Raw genomic sequence first — 22,444 nt, forward strand, 5'->3', positions numbered from 1 at the left:
CTCAGGGAAGTTAGTGAAAATTAAGCCAACTAAATACATGAGTGAAATATGCATGAATTTGGGAACCACTGCTCCAGAGTGAATCCTACTTCAGTCTAATGGGAGGAAGTAAGAAGCAATCCCACTCCTGGGCACAGTATTAAAAGCCTCAAAGTTACTTTGCTTTTACTACCTCTTTAGGCTTGAGGATCTCAACTTAAAAGCAGCTCTTTTAGACAGACAAGAGCTCAAGTAACAGGAACAATGACACAGAGAAAACTATTAAACTAAACACAAGGGAAACCTAAATCAATTTCAACTGGCTACAGACTTCAGTGAGGCTGTACTTTGTTTTTGCCTAGAACCCTCAGCAGACCAGGTCTCAGAGCCTTAGCATCACCTCCTGTCTCAGCTTGCCTGGTGCCCTCTCCTCCAGGAGATTTCCTCTTCCTAGACCTTGAGAACGTCTGGCAGACACAGCTTAAAAAGCAACGAAGACAGAGTGGTGGTGATGCCAAGGATCTCACTGCAGGAGAAGAGGGCCTGAGCTCCTGGGACCCTGAGAGCTCACAGGGCTGGATCTGACATTACTGAGGCATCATACAGGTACCTTCATCCTGCTGGCTCTGTAATCTGTTCTGCAAGTAGAACAAAACGTTTAAAAGCCCTCAATGCAAATGCACTATACAGAAAGAACCTGACCTTCAGAACCAGTTCTTTCATACCCTATCTGGGCCCAAGGATCCTAGTTTGTTTCTCAAGTTCCTTATCCCCAGCTCCTCCCACCCCAGGTGAAGAGTTGTCGTTATTTTCCCTTCTGGAGTAACGCAGGATCCCCCATGGAAACTGCATGCTGAGGTTGGCAGAGGCACCATCAGCCTGGATCACTGAATGCCTTTGTGGTACCCACGTCCTCTTCCTTCAGCCTCCATCCTGGAACCACTTAGAATTGTTATTTGGGAAAGAAATACATTTTTAGAGTATTGAGCCATTATACGTTTGGGTATATGCTTGGAGTGTGTGTGGCAAGCCCAGAATTTTTCTACCCCATGCCTCATCCCTACCTCATTGGGAAGGTCAGGATCACTTTCCTTGGCACTGAGTAGGGTCATCTTTTTATCTACCACCTCATCTTCTTCACTTTGTGGTGGTAACAAAGGCGTTGGAAGAATGTCAGGGCAGTGGGTCTCCACTTTCCTCTTCCTCTTTCTCATTCTCTTTGTCCTTATGACCTTTCTAAGATGTCTATGTTTTTTTGGAAGTGGATCTAGCTTTCTCTTCTGGACTGGAGGCCTGACAGGATCTTATGAAACATCACCCACATGTCTTCCAGATGTCCCCTCCCATGGCTCTGATGATAATTCCAAACTTCTCTTCAGAGGGTCATTCTCCCATGGGTGGAATCTATCCTCTGTATCTTCAGTATCTGGTGATATGCTCAAGTCATCAGCGACACGGTTTGGGATGCAGACTGGAGATTCCCAACCTCTCTCATCTAGGGTTTTTTTTTTTTGACCCACTATGCTGACCCCAGCCATCTTTGCAGAAACAAGGAGCTCACAACAAAAGGACCAACAGTCAGATGCTAATGGAAGTAGTTAGTTCCCTGACTCCAATGATTTACCCTCAGCTATCGTAGACAAACAGCTGTACTGATCTCAGATTTCCCCTCTGGACTTATCTAAAGGAGTTCAATGGCCTTCAGAAATAGAGTCCTCAGGTTGTTCTTCTTGGCCTGGGAGATCTCAGATTCCCTAAAAGGAGAGAGCAAGTCACTGAAGTAATTGCTCCATGGACAGTGGAGTTCCTCCTGGTCACACAAAATCCATGATTTAATAAGACTCGGCCAAACCTAGAATAAATTCCTAGGCAGAAACTTGCCAAATTTCCAGAGCAGTATTCTCCATGTATATCAGAATCACCTGGGGTACTTTTTGAAAAAACAGATTTCTGGGACATACCCCAGACCTACATTCAGAATCTCTAAAGCTGGGTTCCAGGAATTTACATTTTTTCCCAGTAACTTAAGTGATTTTCCTGCACTATAAAATTTGAAAACTACTACCTTAGAGGGACACTAAATCCAGTATTCTATGGAGTCATAGAGATGACTATTCTTTAAAAACATTCCACTTTTCCCCTATAGGTTTTCCCTAATCATCTCAGCCCATAATGATTTCTCTCCTCTGAACACCTTTAATAATAATCACTAAATTTGGAATGTTATCCTTTATTATTTTCTATTATAATTTAACTTCTGAACATTGTAACTATGTCTCTAACCAGATTATAAGCTTCTCAAGGGCAGGGAGTCTCTTAGACTTGTTAGTTTTCTACAGAGGCTTGCCAGGTGCCTAATGAATCGAATAAGTGAATGAAAACATGAATAGGTTTATATCCCAGTGTACAGTGATTGTATTAGATGAGGCTTTTCTGTGGGAAGAGCTATAGAGTAACAGAATGCTAAGAAGGACATGGGCCCTGGGGAAAAACCTAATCCAATTCCTAAAGTTTACAGATGGGGAAGCTGAGACTCAAGTAAGATAATGACCTGCGTAATGCTGAGCTTGGAGTCTTTTTTCCATAAAGGACCTAATAGTAAATATTTTAGGCTCTGTGGCGCATATGGCCCTGTTACAAATATTCATCTCTGCTATAGCACGAAAGCACCCACAGTCAATACGTAAACAGATAATCATGACTGTGTTCCAATAAAATTTTATTTACAAAAACAGGTGGTAGGCCAGATTAGGCAGCAGGCTGTAGCCTGCCAACCCCTGGCCTAAAGTCATACAGCTAGTCAGCAGCATAGCTGGGATTAGAAATCAAGTCATCTAACTCCCAGCAAGTGCTCTTTCCATAAAAGACTAGAAGACTATAGAAAGAGAAAGGCCTTCTTCAATTAAAGCAGGACTTTAAAGTAGGAAAAGATCAAAATATGTCTGGGTATGTAGTATTTCTAAGATGGTCTCTTATGACCCTTTACACAAACAACTAGTAGCTAAATTCTGAAACTGGGTCACTTTTCAAACGAATCCATCAGTTGGGAAGTGGGAGGAGTACACTGAATATCTTCTATCACACCTGCCTAGAAAAGCATACTATTTGGTCCCTTTTTGACTGAGGAGAAAATCCTATAGAAAGATAATGGAAAATACTTTCATTATTCATTTCTTGAAATTATTGTGGCCTGATGAATATAGTTCCACAGTCCAGTGATCAAAAGCTTCAAGTAACTACCAGAGAAACATGGAAGCAAAGATAGGAGAGGTTATCTAAGGAGCTAAAACATCACTTTCTAAACCAAGATGCTTTTTAATAATGAAAATGACCCTAGTATTAAAGAGTAAGTTGTCCAGAATCTTGAGGTTATTTTTATATTCTGGACTTTCTGAGAACTGTGAGCTCCACCCAAATTCTGTTCTATTTTTATTTCTACCCCTAATGTGTTCCTCCTTTCATTCCTTTGCCTTCACAAAGTATATACTCAACCAATATATGCTGACTGATGGATTAATGGATGGATGAGTAAACGTATGAATGAATGAACCAAGTGCTTTTAGAAAGTTCCTTGCATTATAGCTGTAAAGAATTAAGCAGTGTTGGTACATTCTGCAAGAGGTCATTCAGTACTTTTTATGTTACCCTTCAGTAAAGCTAACAGTGCCTTCACATGTTAAATGTCAATAAAAGTTTCATGAATGAATTAATGCATCTAGTGTAAGCCACTTAGATTACATGTCAAGTCCAAAGAATACTGCTTATCACAAAAGATGGTATTTAAGGACAGAATTTATTTACTAGTATATTAACATAGGATTCTTTGTAATTAACTTTAGTTCCACACTCTTAGGAAAGTTTGTAAAATCTTTGAGAGACAAAAATGTTCCATGGAATAAATGAGAGAATGTAGGCTCAAGTTCTATCTATCTGCTGTATCAGAAGCAACTATGGAGACAGCAACTATAGAAGCAGCAGCCAGAGCAGCCCCCAAAGAGGTGAGGATAGAACTAAAAAAGAGAAGTCAGCTGGGCAAAGAGTCCAAAAGTCAACTTGACTTCTCCACTGCCTTGAAATCGCCCTGAATCAAACCCTCACCATGCCTCAACCATACTTTGACAAGGCTCTACTCCCTCTAATTCACCCTCCACAAATGAGCTAGAATAATCTTTCTAAAATAAATCTGATCATGTCTCTCTCCTATTTAAAGCTCTGCTGCTCCCTATTCCCCCAGAAAGATACAGGTCCTCTGTGATCTGACTCTACATCACCTGTCCAACTTCAGGTCCACCAGTCACCCTCAGGTATCTTCTGCTACTGTGAAAACGTAACATTTGCCATTTCCTGAGAGCACTATACTTCTTTAGATGCTTTTCATTTTGCCTGCAGTGCCCCTTCCCCTCTTTGCTACCTGGCCTAGTGACAGTATCACCTCTTCTAGGAAGACTTAGCTGACTTCCTCAGGCAGAAGAAAACTGAATTGATTCAGGTAACATTCTGTGTCTACAAAAATCAACCCACTGGATTATAATAACCTGTTTAGATATCTGTCCCCTTCACTAGGCTCGGCGCTTCCTGAGGGCAGGAAGTCTTGCTTGTCACTTCATCCCTAGTGTCTTCAAGGTTCTTGGCACCTGGAAGGTGTTCAGTGTTTGTGGACTTCAAAATGCAGGTCTTTACAGGCTGCCTCCCAGAGCCTGGGCTCTACAGTTCCATTCTCCCCTCTCTCTGAACGAATTGAAGTTTGGGGTACAAAACTGAGCAGTGCCGGCCAGGGCTCAGCTGTAAATCCAGCTACCAATCTGGAGCCTGTGATGTCAGTAGCTGGCTTCACTCAGGAAAAAAAAAAAAGAGCTACTCAGGGAGTGGTTAGCCCTACTCAGCACAACTCTAGACTAGCAGCATGCTCCTACCCACTTCCCCCCTAGAATCACAAGGAATGCTACCCAGGGAGGCCCTATAGTTATTCAGATCCCTGGGTCCCTGCAGGCCCATTTCCCTCCCACCCCTACCACACTTTTTCATCTTCCTCATAGAGTGTCAGCACACCCTGGCCATCCTTACATCCCCACCCTGCTTCATGCCGGGCCTCCCCCAAATCTCAGTGATCCCTGGACAGCAAATTTTTACCCAGAATCTGCTATTTCATTCCCATAGGACACATACACAATTTCAGGCCCTGACTCTCCCTTTTGATGCTCCAACCTGAGGAACCTCTCCACAAGAGCTAGATGTGCTCATATGCAGGGATGCTGTTCAACCCCACCCCCAGAGGGCATTTGCCTGACAAGATGCAAAAGAGATTTGTACCACATGAATGTCACTCAATCTCAAGTCCATGATTCCTCTGAATTTCACAAATCAAAAATTATTTGGGTATATAATACACATGAATTCACATGTCACAGTATGAACCCCTTTGTCTCCATAAACCTACTGCACTTCAAAATTCTCTGTGATTGATTTTTCCTCATTTCACATATTACATGAAGCAAAGCTGAGAGTATTAAAGCCCTTGGATGAATTTGCTGTCTAAGCAGACTCAAAGCCAACTTAGAAGTTCTAAAACAACAAATTCGTGGCCACTGAACTTCTGGCTGGTCCTGCAGAAGAGATTAGAAAAAGATTCACTAATCATTATTGACAGTGAAGTGACTATCCCTCTTTAAAAATGGGAAAGAAATGATTGGCATGAGCCAACTTTGCTTCTCAGTGACTCTCCAGAGAATTAAATAACTGAAGCATCGGGCAACGATTTTCTTTGAAGATAACCTTTCATATTAAATAAAAGGCTGAAGAGCTAATCTTAAAGGGAAAGGAAATGAATAATCTGAATATACAGTTACAAAGGGACTAAAATATGATAGTAAACATTATAGAATGTAGCATTACAACTTAAGTATATTTTCATTTTCAGGGTAATATTTATTGAGAGCCTACTATGAATCAGACATTGGGAAAGTCACTCTTTGATATGGTTACCAAAAAGCATACACTGATCAACGTAAGTCAGTTGTTTTTTAACTTTAGCAGGCATGAAAATCACATGGAGGGCTTTTAAAACAGAATGCTGAGCCCCATCCCTAGTGGTTCTGATTCAGTAGGTCTGGATGAACAAATGAGAACATATACTTCCAACAAGTTCCTAGGTGATGCTGCTGGTCTGGAGACTGCGCTTTGAGAACCATTGAATTAAATAATCTCAGGTGTAAAATGAGACACACTGACTCGTAATAAGCTAAAAAAGGGAGGGGTCACTCCTAACCACTTATTATGACTAACGAAGACATATAGGCTCTGAAAAGATTATTTGCTGGGTTGAATCCTCCAGCCAGGCTGCCTTCCCACCTACATTTTGAACTTTTAGAGGGATATGGCCAGAAGGCACTATGCTTGAAATGTGGATACTGGGTTTGCCAACAGGTCTTTTCTCTCCATGAGCACCTCTGTCCCCCTACAACTCTGCTTCCAGTTTCAACCTCAGACTAGTTACAGGCTTCAGAATGTGAACGTCAAAGAAGCGAACTATTAAAAAGCTAGGAATGCACATATAAGGTAGTCATGAAAGCTTTATTTTTCTAAGGAAAATAATTGAGTATTATCCTTCTATTAAGTTCTTGCTCTTTTCTAAAATTTCATCATCTCATTTTAAAACTTTACCCCTCTGGGCTGAAAATCAATGCAGAAAAACAGACGTGTGACCTTTGATTTAGCCTAGTGAAACAGTAACAAATAACACACTCAGTGGGTGGTTAAATCTGATAATATTTTGTGCTGAATTTTCTGTAGTAATTCAATTAAAAATCCTACGGCCAGCCAACAGAAAGCATACAAATCACCAAAGTTTTATAGAACTGCATATTTAGTCTTAAAACGTATTAAGCTTATATTAATGTAGTGTCTTTATTTATTAACCTAAATAATTCAAGTAGAGTTTCTCCCTAATATAATTTAGGATAACCATTTATATTTGTGCTGTTTAAAAGCTTCAGCTGGCTCACATCATTATGGTGCTTAAAATTCCAATTGAAGAGGGAGAAATACTAACCAGAAAGAGAGTACATTACAAAAGCTGTATTAATATGACCACCACAATATTTCTTAAATATAAACCACCACCTGTTTCTTAAAGGTTCTGGGGAACTAACTCATGCCGGCTCTTCTAAGTCCTCCTTCAAGCAGCAGGACCCCTGGAAAAGGAACACTGCCACACAAAGCAAGCTGAAGCCATTCAGGATCACCGAGTCGTCTGGTCACATCTAGTCCTGCCAGGGTTCCTAGCCAAAGAGTCAATGATCCTGGGCTGTCTTCATGCCTTCTCTAATGACAGCCTTGGAGCATTCCAGAAAACTTTAGCACTTCCTTTTTTTAACTATAAATTGCACATAACTCTTCCAAATTCTTAGTCTATAATTTCTCATAAAACTCTTTGAGATCCTCTGGTGAAGATAAATAGCAAAGAATTATTGGACTTTAAATTGTTATCCTTCAATGTTATATGCACTGGATCATAATTCTATGGCTTTGGTTCCCCCATAAAACGAAACCACGAAGCCATTCTTTTCATTTCAAGCTTAGCAGCACACAGGCCCATGGGTGAAGCAATATAAACACTCTTGAGTAATTTCTCAAAACCAAATCTCTTCTGCAGAAACAGACTTGCAACTCAATGGTGTAAAATCCTCCTGTGAAGTTTGTAGATCTCAGGCCACCCAAGTAGAATGGTGAGAATGATGTTCCTGTGTTGAGGTGGGACAGGCCTGGGAACTGTCTGGAATTACAGAACTTAGGTGCAGTCAGTCCCAGCTCCACCACTCTGTTGCCCTAGATAAGTTACCAAGTTAGGTGATTGTCTTGGGGGAGAAAAGTGAGACCTCAGGTTTACAGAATTCGTTTTTGACCTCAGGTGCATAGAATTAATTTAATCAAAATTGCTGGTTCATGACACACTCTCATCATTGCTCCACACATGGCTTTTTTTTTTTACTTATTGTCTTAAGTGTTCAGTTTCAACATATATACTCTTAGGTATATACCTAAGAAAAGGCTATGCAAAATGTGCACTAGAAATATGCATATGAATGTTCACAGAGGAACTACTTACAATACAAAAAGTTTGAAAAAATCTAAACGTCCATTGTTAGGATAATGTGGTAGAGTCTCACAATGGAATAGTAAACAATAGTCAGGTAAGGAAGCTACAGCTACCTACGACAATATGGAGTCATCTGATGTTTCTGTTTTGCCATCTTAAATGGAGACAACAATAACACTTAACTTTTTCTGAGGACTAAGCAGATATTGTATGTAAAAATCCTCGGAAAATTGTAACTAGTAAACGTTAGTTATTTTCCTCCCACATTCTCTATTACTTCCCTGGTTATGCAAAAATAACCTGGAGACGTCTTAGTGAAGAACAGGAAAGCAGAGGATAATCCAGAGGATACAAATTTGGACCTCACTGCAGGGAAGCACATCTCTAATCCAGCAATCATGTTGTGTGTGGAGTCAGGTAAATTAATTAACCTCTCTAAACCTCAGTTTTCTCTCATGTGAAGTGGAAACAAAATTAGTACCTAATTAAGGGGGCTTTAATGAGGTAATTCAAGTGTCCATCATACTGCCTGATCCAACATAAGTATTCACATAATTGATAACTATCATATGAACAGGGATCCTTTATACATTTGTCAAGTGAATGGAGTTGCTTGGCCCTGCCCTTTCTCACCGTTTACTCTCTCAAGGCGTGCGCACAGGCGCACACACACACAGCCACACTCAGGCACAAATAGATTTTCTTTGCTTTTGCCTGTTCGATGACTCTTCACATTTAGTTTAGGATTGAGGGCAATAGATAAGCATAATAATTAGGCCCAGGGTTTCTCCCATGGATAATAGGACAGAAATAGGCACAATTTCAATAGATCATATCACTCTTAAATATAAAGTTATTCTCGGAAGAATTTTGCTCAGAATGTCCATTAAAAGCAAGGTTCATTTGCATTTTATTATTTAAAAGACCTGCAAATAGGTAAAGGCAACCATTTTCACAATCCACATAGAATAATAAAAAAGTGTGGAAATAATTCTTTAAGTGTAACAGAACCTAATTGGAGTAAAAATGATTAAACTACAGTATTTGAAACATAAACATTTTAAAGGGCATATTTTACATTTGTTGAATTTGTTAAGCTCAGCCTGGGCAGGTCATAGTGGAAGAATCTGGGACCTGAAACTAAACCTGCCACCAGGGAGGATGGCCCAGCTGCAGGTACTGGTAGGATGTCCAGTCTGGCAGACAGAGCAAAGTAGCTGAAGAATATGCAATACATAAGAGTTGATAATGCAGCCAGGAAACTGGAATCAGGAGACAAACATAAAACAGTAGAAGTTCACTCAATACAAAATTACAGCGTGGTGCCGAGAGATCCAGAAGTGAAAAATGCCCCAGGATTCAGGCAGGCAGCATCGTACTGCCTAATCTGTGATAGTGGAGCCTCAGTCAGCCTATGGTGCAGAGGCTGGACCCTGGTGACTGAGAAAGGGGAGGAATGGCAAGGGTAAGGTTGAGTCTTATGTGTCCTTAGAGGACTTGGGCACACCTGGCAAGTTCCTGAGACAGGAACTCAGTCCTTGGTAATGAGACAAAAATCTGGGCACAAGAACTAAAGTACAAGGTAGATACTGAATCCAAGGAATGAAAGACATATATGATTTTAGAAATATGGCAGAAGCCAAAGGCAGACTAGAAGCCAAACTAACGATGCTGCGGAACAAAAGTGTTGGGTTAGAGTTCCTTGAATGCCTCCTCTCCCAGGTCAAGTCTGGCCACAGTGAGCTTAGAAGGCTCAGTCACAGGGAGAGGAGGGTGGCAGAAACTGGAGAATAGGAAGGACCTGACAATAACCAGATCAGGAAAACCAGGCCCGCAGTTCGGAGATTACAATCAATATAATTACCCTGAAACTTTCTAAACAACAAGTAGCAGCACTTTAAACCAAATCCCAGTACAACAACCACAAAACAAAAATTAGGAAAGTCCATGTGAGTTTGTCTTAAAGAACTTGACCTAGAGTGAAATGATAGGCTTTTTAAATTTGGTACAGCTGCCCTGCCCACAGAAAATGAAAAAGCATCTCTTTTCCTATTTTCCCTCCTTTTTATTAGTATGTGAATTTAACCTATAAGAATGAAGCACCTTTTGAATTTCTTCTCATCTCTGGGACACAAAGGCTTTTTTTGTCTTTGTCCTCCTTCTAAAGAACAGTAAAGAGATTTTTCAGGTCTTGGCCATTCTTTTGAGAGAAACAGATTCTAACAAGGCCCTAAAGCATTAAACTCTGATAATAAAAATCCAAGATAAAAGTTATTTATGTATTTAGCACACCATTATGATCTGCTGCCTGCCACAAAGTGACAAACACACACAAATGTCTGTCACACCCATGGCCCAATTCATTTAGAAGAAGAATCGCCACAAAGCCATCCTTAGAAGTCAAGAATCTCCTCTTTTAGATGTGAACGTTTGTGAAATGGAGAAAGAGTATCCCTTACAAGTGCCATGACCACCGGCAGCCTGGACCTCTAGACTATGCAGATGCAACCAATCCACAACTGGCAAATGTCTCCATAGTTGATGTCAGCATGTCCTAAGGAGCAAGGGATCTTTATCTAAATAGGTGTTCATGAACAAATGCTCCTGGAATGCTCCAAAGCCTAATAATTAACAGCTGTGTGCTGCAATTAATTTTTATTTATGCCTTAGATATTCGGGCAAGATATTATTTCTTGGTTATGACAGATTCATACTTCATGCCGAGTCTCAAAGCAGCAATAAGGAAACAACACCAATTTTGTTTTTGTTTTGATTTTCTTCTTAATTCAACTGCTCTGCCATTTTTATCTCAAAACACCATGTTGCCTTGTATTCAGCAAGCAAATTACAGAGTCCATGCAAAGGACCATGGGGGAAAGGCTGGCAAAGGCATCCAAGGCTTTCCACAGGCATTCACAAACCCTTAGAGGGTGCCAGAAGGGACCATCTAAATTAAGGCAATGACACTGAGGTCTCAGCAGTCTTAATTCACCCCTGTGACCCCTGAGGACATGTTATTTCATTTAGCAATTGTTAATTGAATGTCCACTATGCACACGGTACTGTTCAAAGGTTTGCAAAATGAAGACGCTGGATAGTATTTTTCCAGTTTTATGATTTCACAAGTTAGTAAATCCAGAAAACGCACAGACCAGGACCCCAAGGAGTTTACAATTCTGAATTTGAAATCAGATCACACTAACAAAAAAACCATAATACAAGGCAGGATCAAGGAACACCAAATACAAGAGGCAAGCATCAGAAGACTGTAGAGGAAGGAGTGCTGTGAATGCCAGGCTGTCTTCAATGGCAAACTCCAGCATGCATCAGTGTTGATTAAAACACACCAGTGGACCCCACTACCAGAGTTTCTAATTCGTAGCACTGAGACGGGGCCACCAAATGTACATTTCTCACAACTTTCCACGTAATGCTGATGTTGCCGATTCTAGAGCCACATCTTGAGACCCAATGCTCCATGGGTTTACTGCACCAAAGTTTACTGCACAGGAGAAAAACATGATGGAAGCAGTGTTTTTGTTAAGTTAATCTAGAAAGAGTGGGTAGAATCAACTAGAAGGAGGTTGACAGATTTACAGCAGGCCCCAGGAAGGGCAACGGTACAGACCAGAGGACTTGGATTTCAAAGAACTGACCTGACTAGCACAGAATTGACTGGACTAGCAAATTGGCTATTTGGTAACTTTAGCTCAAAAGGACTCCCGATGCACAGGATGGAACCTTGAATAGGTTAATTTAGCAATGCTGTGTCCAAATCTCTCTAGGGATAAATAATCCCTTGGAAACCACATCTAGCCTTAATATGGAGCTGTCCAGACTGTCCAGATATGAGAGGTTCAGCAGCCCCAATTCATTATTCCTCTCAAGGTTCTCACTTCCAATTCCCACCACAAGTCACCACTTAGGTCAGGGTGCTGACTCCCTAAACCCTGTTTAATTTAGCGTGTATTATCGTGCAACTCAATTAGAAACTCTTGCTCTTCTGTTGCCACCAAGGGACAAAAGTGGTTTTTCTCTTGAAATCCTAGCTTTGGGAAGGCAGATCTCCCTCATGCTATCTTTCCTAGTGAGTCATCTGGATCCTCACACATTCCAGCCCGCAATTTAAGATGCAAAAATCTCTGCAGCTTTACTACATGGAGAGGAATTTTGGAACACAAGTTATATGCATGTCAGCAAACTGCGGGTATGTGGTGGTTACTGAGTTGTCTTCTCTAGCTTGCCTTCGAAGGATCTTCCCTGCTTTATTGTTTCAGGTCAGGCAGCCAAGGCCTCTGAGCACCCACCCCACACCATCCACCTCTTTTCTCAGTCTCTCCAGACTAAATGTCCCAAGAGCTTTAGTTACTTGATTCCCATTTGCCCTTCCCCACATCCCAAACCCAAAGGTCATTCCTAACAGAGTTTAAGCCCAATAACAAAGGAGTTTATCTGAAGTCACACTGAGCCTCTTGTTCCCAAGGCCTGGCCCCTCCTTGCTTTGGTCACCTGTTCTGGTAATCCAGTATATGCCAAAGTCCCTGTCTCTATTTCTGGCGGAAATGGGGCCTACTGACTCTGATATTTGTCACTTTGTCAGCCCAGGCCCTGTCCCAACCCTTTCTCAAACATTTCAGAGTGAATTTACAGCTATCTGTAATCCACCCCATCCCTTCCCCCACCCCCCCAAAAAAAAGCAATAAGCCAAAGAGCAAACACAAAGCTTCCACAGTTCAGTAACAATGTGGAGGAGATTCCAGCCGGATTCCCTAGCCTGCCTCTACCAACTCCTCCCCAGTTTGTCCATATTCTGACAGAGTCTACTCAGTCCCCTTTTGCCCAGGTCTCTTAGGGTTTCTCTGTCCTTTATTCAGGCATCCTTCCCTAGGGAGAAGGGAAAGGAGCTCTATTCTGTATCCTGGTCAGCTGGCTTAAGGGCTTGTTTCTACCCTGTTCTATTGGTACTTACTAAACGTTAGGCCTTAAGCCAGATGCTGAGGTGAGATCCAGAGATGAATTAAGAACCGACAGACAAACATCATTCCTACTTTCATAGAGCTTTCAGTCTAGTGGTCAGGTACCACTGCCCTGACTTCCTAAATTTAGATAAAAGACCAGAAATTAATGTGGAAGTGAGAATCTTAATACTATTTAAAAATAAGCTAGATTTTTAAAAATAATCAATGTGTATCCCAATGTATAAGAAGTCTGCTTGAAAATTACTTTAAAAAAGAAAAAGAATTTACACCTGTTGCAGTCTGTTTGCCGGCACAAACAGAAAAGTAGTTCTAAAGATTTTGTCACAGTGTAATTCAATCTCCCTTGATTGTTGCCCCAGGTGCCTTTCCCTCATTGAAATCTATGATTAATAGAGGCTCCTACATGTCAGATGAAATGAAATGGGAAGAAGAATAAAAGAAGGTCCTTTTCCCACCTTCAGGAGTTGGTGCTAGTAAAAACTGTATTCATGAAACTGTGTTTCTAATACAAACATCAACTTTTCACCAGCAGCATAGTTAAAGAACTTTGCTTTCTTTCATTTTGTTGCTAACATGTTTCTGATTACAAAAGGAATACATGAATATTGTAGAAAATTTAGAAAATACAGGGAAGTATAAAAAGAAGAAAACACTTGTAATCTCACTGACTAGAACTAATCGCTTTTATATTTTGGTTTATTTCCATCCAGTGTTCTTTATTTTTCTATTTACTCTCACCATTAGACAAAAGAACATGTCCTTGTATAATTAAATATTATTTGAAAACATCAGCAAGTCTAATTTTTATATTTATAATGAGGTTATTTCTCCCATGAATCTAAGCCCCAATCTTTTGTGACAGAGAGAGACCTACTTCTCATTTACTCTAAACTTGATCTTAAGATCACACCAGAAGAAAAAGAAGAAAAGAGGAAAGTACTGATAATAAAATCTCTGAAATGAATTGAGGAATAAAACACTCCTGCAGCTGCACTTTCCTCCCTGAAAAGAATTCCAATAAACTCAAGAGAGGTGAGGGTGCTGTCCAATTCTCTCTTCAGACCTAACAGGTAAGTCGTTAAGATTTTTTAGTAGTCCAGTCTCCTGGCTATTGACCCTCATTCTGGAAGCATGAAAGGTTTTTTGGTTTTTTTTAAAGTTCAAAATTCGAGTTTGCAAACTCAAGGTAACCCGGCTTGGCAAAAATCTATGTCAAAAAAAACCTCAGGGATTTTTATTAAATTGACATGAGTTTTATATGAGCCTATGTGTGACATGTTTTTCTATAAAAGCAAGAGAAAAAAACTTTAAAAACCTAATAACTTTTATTTTATATGGAATTTTCAGGTAACAAGCCATTTTCTTTTTTTTATTTTAAAATATATCTTTTTTTGCGGTACATGGGCCTCTCACTGTCGTGGCCTCTCCCGTTGCGGAGCACAGGCTCCGGACGCGCCGGCTCAGCGGCCATGGCTCACGAGCCCAGCTGCTTCGCGGCATGTGGGATCTTCCCAGACCGAGGCACGAACCCGCGTCCCCTGCATCGTCAGGCGGACTCTCAACCACTGCGCCACCAGGGAAGCCCTTAAAATATATCTTAACTATTATTTTTAACATAGATTCATAGCTATGTTGATTTGGTCATAAAAGTAGCACATAATTATTCAGACTGCTTTCTTTTATATTTTATCCTCTGAAGAATCCTAGGAGGTGAACGGGTAGACAGAGGAAGATCGCTATCCCAGTTTCAGAGATCAGTCATCCAGCGTCTGGATATGCTAGACGACTCATATAAGGTCATGCAGGAAGTCAATGAACTGGCAAACTGGCATTAGAAACCTTTCTTTTAACTTAAGTGCATCATTCTTTTCAGATAATCTATTTTGAGCATTTTTTATAGAAATATGTTTTGTCTATATTCTGTGCTACTCAGAAATTTATAGCATTCAATCCAATTCTGTCACAAAACACATATGAAGAGGAAAATTGGTGGTCTCAAGTTGGATCCAAAGGAGGGTGACTAAGGTTGTGAGAACTATAGAAACCATGTTCTATGACCAATAATGGATGAAGGAACTTGGTATATTTAGCTTGGAAGGAGAAGATCAAGAGGAGACAAGAGACCTCTTCTAATGTTTAAAAAGTCTGTCGAATGGACGAGTAAGTAGACTTGTTCCATGTTGCTCCAAATAGCAGGCAAGAACAACAGACAGAACTTCAAAAGAAACAGATTCCAACACAATAAGAGATTTGTCTTTTGAACCAATGGAACTGTTCAACTGTGGAGAAAACTGCTTTCTCTATAAGATGGTGAACTCCTCTTTACTGGAGGTGTTGAAAAAAATTGCCAGACATGCTGTGATGACTTGTTTGGTTCTGTATCTTCAGTCTACTTTTCCTTTGTTTTTCTTGGCTCACCAATACAACATATAGTGCACAGAGTATGACAGAAAAGAAACTACTATAAGCCAGGTGCCTCCAAACTGTGTTTCCCAGATGATAAGAATCCCCTGGGGGGGAGGGTGCTGGTCGCCCCCACTGAATCAGTAGGTGCAGAGGCCTCAGAGGATGAGCCTGGGAAACTTTTGGTTTTAACAAGTGCCCCCAGGTGATTTTTATCATCATGGAAGTTTGAGAAACACTTTCAAAGTATCATTTTATCCATTTAACTCTCATAACAATCCTGGAGGGCAGAAGAGAAACTAAGGTTCAGAGACAGTTAGCAATGTGCCCAAAGTCACATGGCTCTGAAGTGGTAGAGCACTCAGGGGATGGCACACTTGGGGAGTTTGATCTGGACCCTGAGATCTTTCTTACTGTCCATGAGTCTGAAAGAAAGACATGAAGCAAGGAAATGGGTACCTTGAAGCGGGGGGGGGGGGGTGTTCTTATTAGATGTGCATTTTGTTTTTTTAAAAACTAAGTCATGAGTCCTTGGTGTGCATGGTAAAATTAGGAGGCTCATAATTGGTAGTGTTTCGGTTTAGGCAAGGACTATGTTGAAATTCACATTTTTGTATTCCATGAATAATTGTGAAAAGGGTGTACAAACCAAATAAATAATTTCAACATGATTACAAAGAGAACAACATTTTAATGTACTTAACAGAAGCAATTTACATGCATACAATTAATGTGCTAATTTCAATGATCTTTAGCTATTCATTAAAACAGGCCTGGCAGGTCTTGCACTTGGCAACACTTTGTTAGTCACTTCCTGCCATTATTTTATGTACTCAGAAGTAATCAGCCATCTATAATTTAAGACTTTTCACTAATTAAATAGCCCTTTCTCTAATTATGTCCAAATTAGAGAGGTTGGTATGTGGATAAATATGTTTGTATTTGGTACATGTATTCAGAGATTGTGATTTCTCTGTATGTGGCAACAAAAACCAATATGTGATCTACAGTCTTTACACACAGTAGAGGGAAATGTTAGAATGCATAAGAAAGACCTTTTGACTTAAAGTCTGAGCAGCAGAGGAGAAGTATTCTCTTTGAGATGGGCTTTATGTTCAGCCTTGTAAACCTAGCAAAGTCTGGATTTGTTGACCTTCAGGGAATAATACAAGGATCATCTGTTTTTTCAGTCCTTTGCCCGAGAGATGAAATGGAATGACGGTTCAGAGAGAAAAGGAGTTAAAGGTTGTGTTTGCAGGAATGTGTTTGCTGACATTGATCAATGGGTAATTTTGTGATTGTAGGTTTATTCACAAAGAGGGTTCAAAAAACAGATCAATAATAAAGCAATGGTGAAAATGCCAAAGAAAAGGTGATTAATGAAAAATATGGTGGAGGTGCAATCTGCCATGCAGTATGAACACTCCTTCATTCAGCACCCTATAAATAAATATGCATCAGATGGAAAGAGAACATTCCCTTGGAATGTCATTAGCACCAGGCAGAATCTCATCAGAGCCCATGCTTCAAAGAGCAGTTCCGCATGTCCATAGAAGCAAGTTTAAATTATCTTGTGTAAAGTCTCTGTAAGCAGTTCCACTCTTGCATTATGCATGATTCTGACATCTTGTAACATGAGCAGTGTTCTAATAGTGATTTCCAATTTTATTTCCTGTGTTACATTTTAACGATGCTATTTAGGTTAGCATTTTCCTTTGGCCACATAATATCTTGTTACATTTTCTCATATAGCATTTAATTATGGTAGCAGTACTGTAACGTAGTAAGGCATGGACAAGGATTTAGTGTAGCCTTTAAAGAATTTGTTGCTTTTAAAGCCAGTGCTTTGTTCCATCATTTTCATTGTGCTAATTTAATATGTAATGATGAGTGTTAGGCAGGATCCCAGCACCTTACATCAGGGAAGTGATAATAAGTACTAACGAGCTGTGCTAAAAGTGGATACCAAAGTCTAAGACCACCAAACATGACAGGAGGTTGTATGCCTTTCCTAGAGTGAGAACACTCAATTTCTTAAATGTGAAAATCCAGGAATGGTCAACCCTATGTAAATTTGTGAAGAAGCCAAAAACTTCACTCTTCCCCTTCTTATATCTCCCTCTTCATCCTCTTTTTGCAGAAGTCCAGGCTTTTCTCCCTGTTGACCTTTGCCCTTAAAAAATGAACCAAAACCAGTCTTCAGCACCTAGATGATATCATGCCAGGGAATATCCTCTCCACATTTCATGTATCTAAGTCTTATCTACTATTTTGCAATGTCAGTCCCCTATTTATATTATTTCATCAGTCTGTAGATAAGTCATGGATAGTATATGAGTAGCAAATGTGAAACCAGTTTTCTTTCCAGATGTTGCTTTTTAATGGTCCAGAGAGCCTAAATCTATACTGCATGAAGGGTAAAATTAAATGATTTCAATTAACCTGTTAATTTGATCCATACATCACAGCATTGAGAAATGCAATGATTCTTCTTAAACTTTCACTGGACAGTTTAAGCATCTTCACTGATAACCAAATGACTACCAAGTACTATCTTCTCCATGAACTGTGACAGATACATATAAGAAGATTATGTTCACGTGTAATATGTGTTATGTATGTAATATACTGTATAAAAAGCAACTCATATGCCAGGTGCTTTACACACATTATCTCATTCAAGAACTCTGCATATACTTGTGCCCTGGACAAAGGAGTCCAGCAAAGCAGACAGAAGTCAGGGCTGAAATCCAGGCCAGGTTCTCCTTGCCAAATTTAGGAAGACACATGGACAATGTTACCCAGCCCCCGACACCCCGCAGTGCGGCACCTTTTTCTAATTCACATAAAGGCACTGTGTGTGCTGGAGTTTGCCAGATCTCATTTCATACTCAAAATAACTCCATTAAGAATGTGCTTATAGGTGAACACAAGAGTTAGAGGGGTTAAGCAACTGGTTTCAAGCCCCACAACTACTAAGACACATCAGAACTTGAAATGAGACCTTTAAATGCCTGCCTTTAAATACCATGCTTCTTTCCAAAAAAGGGAAAGTGGGGGGAAACGCACACATTTCCTTTATCATTGACTGCTTAGCTCAATTGTTTGGAGCATGGTCCTTATGAAACTACAAAGGTTTAGTGAGAGGCGGTGAACTACACTTTGTTCTAAGTCATGGCTGCACGCTATGCTTAGAATGCAACGCAAGGACAGGAGGGTGTTGAGTAGCATAGTTCAGTGGTTCTCAAACTTCAGTGGGCTTCAGAAGCACCTCAGAGGGCTTGTTGAACAGAGATCGCCGGGCCCCCTCCCACAGAGTTTCTGATTCAGTAGGTCTGGGATTGACCTGAGAATCTGAACTTTTTTTTTTTTTTTTTCCTTTGCGGTACGCGGGCCTCTCACTGCTGTGGCCTCTCCCGTTGCGTAGCACAGGCTCCAGACGCGCAGGCTCAGCGGCCATGGCTCACGGGCCCAGCCGCTCCGCGGCACGTGGGATCTTCCCGGACCGGGGCACGAACCCGCGCCCCCTACATCGGCAGGCAGACTCCCAACCACTGCGCCACCAGGGAAGCCCGAGAATCTGAACTTTTTACAAGTTTCCAGGTGATGCTGATGCTGCTCACCTAGGGACTGTACTTGCATAGTGTACAGGATCTGTTCATTCAAAAATATAAAACTATAACGAAAGAAAAAAGCCACTAGTCTGCAAGTCAGGAGTATTATCTAAGAACATAAAAACAGCACAGGTCTTGGGTCTCATTGTTCTCTCTGTTCAAATGAAACTGCTTATAGGATTATAATGGTATCTCTAGCTTCCTACTTACAGCCAAATAGTATTAAAGATTGAAATAACAATAAAAGATAACAGGGTACCAAACTAACTAGTTTGGGTGCTTAATATTATTAACTTTGGGAGAAATGGTACTGGTAGAAATCTTAGAAAATGAATAAAGAATTGGAAGCTTGCCCTACGAATTGCATATTCATTTTTGTCCCTTTACTCATTTTTCATATGTGGGCAATCACAGTTAATCACAAAGCATTTCTCTCAGGATCATTCCTAAAGTGTGAAATAAATATTCCAATAAAATGTTTAGTAGAGTGTATCCAGTTTCCAATTAAAGAAACATGCTCGTATGGTGTCATGAATTCCTTCCACAAAACATTTCCTTTGTGCAGAAACACTTTATGATAAATCTGAAAATAACCCTATTTTGTCAGGATAACTTAAAGCAGAGTGTCTGGTGAATCCCCCTATTGCCACCTCCCCTGCCACACATCCTAAGAAATAGCCTATGCAAAATAACTTGATCTTGTCTGTACATGTAGTCAGCCAGTGAGAAAGGCACTATCAGTCATCTTACTAATCTATACATATCACTCCATAATCAATATGGCTCATGTACCACCTGAGTGATCACGTGAACCAATTCTGTCAACGCATACTGAATGGTTACCTAGGGCCACCATCCACTTGTCCACAAGAGATCCACAATAACCTTGTCCTTGCTTTCTTTTCTTCTTTTTTTTTCTTACTCTACTTCCTTTTGTCCCTTCCATATTTTTAATCTTCTTTTAAAGAATCTCAATTGTCCTACTCCCACTAGTAACATGAAACAAAACAAAAACAAAACAAAATGAGGCCATCCATTTTCTGAATGGTGGAACAGTAGATCCACAGCATTTAACTAGAGCTCATTTAAGAGTTTTCTTAGTCTTCAGGACCAAACCCCTTAAGGGAAATACTGATGCAATTGTTTGATGTCTTTCACTCAGCTGGTTGGTTTATCTTTGGAGCTCTTAGTTACATCTGGGAAAAAAAATTCAGACAGGTGGGCTAGTCTTGATTCCCATGTAAGCAGCATTGTCCTGACAGTTTGACCACAGTTCTGAAAATCAAGTTTTTCTGGCTCTGAGTCGCTGACAAGTCTGTCTCTGGCTTTAAGGACAGCCTTGCTTGGAGAGCTGTTTTCTTTGATGAGAATGTCAAACTAACAGTGATAATACTGTAACAACAAGGCTTTTTCTCCCTTTATTAAAGCCACAGGTAGAAGGTGGTTATCTGGTTTTCATATGAACTACGACAAATGAGAACTTCCTAAGGCTTTTTTTTTTTTTTTTTTTTTTGGTACGCGGGCCTCTCACTGTCGTGGCCTCTCCCGTTGCGGAGCACAGGCTCCGGACGCGCAGGCTCAGCGGCCATGGCTCACGGGCCCAGCCGCTCCACTGCACGTGGGATCCTCCTGGACCAGGGCACGAACCCGCGCCCCCTGCATCGGCAGGCAGACTCCCAACCACTGCACCACCAGGGAAGCCCCTGCTAAGGCTTTTTTAAAGGGACAAACTACTGAGAAATTTTTAATTAAAAAAATATTATGGGGACTACCCTGATGGTCCAGTGGTTAAGACTCTGCCTTCCGATACAGGGGGTGCAGACTTGATCCCTGGTCAGGGAGCTACGATCACACATGCCTCATGGCCAAAAAACCAAAACATAAAACAGAAGCAGTACTGTCACAAATTCAATAAAGACTTTAAAAATGGTCCACATCAAAAAAATCTTTAAAAAAAATTATAATTATGGTCAACTGATATGGACCTAAAATTCAATATATCATACAAGAAAGCCTCATTATAAGGCTAGGACATCTTCTTGTATATGACAGACCAAAGCTAGAATGGTAATTGACTTGCGTACAGGATTTTTAAAAAATCAGACTTGCCTTTCTCTCAAGTTGTCTTCCCAAGGGGCTATTTAGCTCCTCAGTTCTGAAACAACAATAATAAGAATAAAAATAATAGTGTAGAGGGATGACTGGTAAGGCAGAACTTGAAGTTTTCTAATGAGAGAATATGTATTTTAAAAACTGCCAATCCCTTCAGCTTCTACAAGGGAAGACATCAATTAGCTGTGGGAAGAACCATTTTTCATTAAGTGGTGTAAAACAAATAGGCATCCTGTGTTATGGGGTAAAAGTGTAACAGGCTTCCTTTTTCTTTTTCCCCCATGACTGAAGCTGCTCCACCATAAATCCCTTGGAATAAGGAGCTCTAAGAATGCTGAGATAGGGACTTCCCTGGCGGTCCAGTGGTTAAGACTTTGCCTTCCAATGCAGGGGGTGCAGATTCAATCCCTGGTCTGGGAGCTAAGATTCCACATGCCTCACAGCCAAAAAACCAAAATATAAAACAGAAGCAATACTGTAACAAATTCAATAAAGACTAAAAATGGTCCACATTAAAAAAAAAACTTTAAAAAGAATTTAAAAAAAGAATGCTGAGATAGAAATGTACAAATTGCTGAGGTGATTTCCGGGAAAAAAAGAGATGGAAAACTTTACCCTTGCTCCTTTTGAGGTTGCAGGTTATTCAAACACCTCTAGCTGACTACGGCTGACATGGCTGAGGTTAGCTGGTGCTTTCGTTGCTCAGAGAAAACTTGATATGAGAAACAGATTCTGAACTAGAGAGCCAGATTCCCGACCTGGCCTGAGTTGTCTTAGGCGTGTATTACTTCTGTGGAAAAATTGCCTGAACCCACCGCCCTGACACAGTGGGTTTGCCACAGGGAACAACAACAAAAAGCTGTGTGAGCAAGTTTGAGTGTGTGTGTGTGTATGCAAACCTAAATAGCTGCCTGATATTGGAGGTCCAGTCATCTGATGGCACTGGGTGACCGCCATGGCTGGGAGGACCCTGGCTAGGAAGACTTCCTCTCCCTCTACAGACCTGCACCCTGAGGCACCTCAGCAGGGCACAGTGGAAAGGCAACACAGTGGTCCCTTCTTAGCTGCAGTTGCACTTTTGGCAGTTTCAATTACCCACAGTCAACCACGGTCCAAAAATATTAAATGGAAAATTCCAGAAATAAACAACTCAGAAGCTTAAAATTGTGTGCCATTCTGAGTAGCATGATAAAATCTTAAATCAGCATCCCCTTGTCTGGCATATCCCACACGTTAGTCACTTAGTAGGCTGTCTTGGTTAT

General features: G+C 40.6%; 1 pseudogene; it reads right to left on the reverse strand.

Moving 5' to 3' along the window:
* Positions 1-211: 211 nt before the first annotated feature.
* On the reverse strand, positions 212-22,139 carry LOC138842643 (uncharacterized; annotated as a pseudogene).
* Positions 22,140-22,444: the final 305 nt, after the last annotated feature.

Source organism: Globicephala melas, chromosome 4, assembly GCF_963455315.2.
Source record: "Globicephala melas chromosome 4, mGloMel1.2, whole genome shotgun sequence".
NCBI classification, from domain to species: Eukaryota; Metazoa; Chordata; class Mammalia; order Artiodactyla; family Delphinidae; genus Globicephala; species Globicephala melas.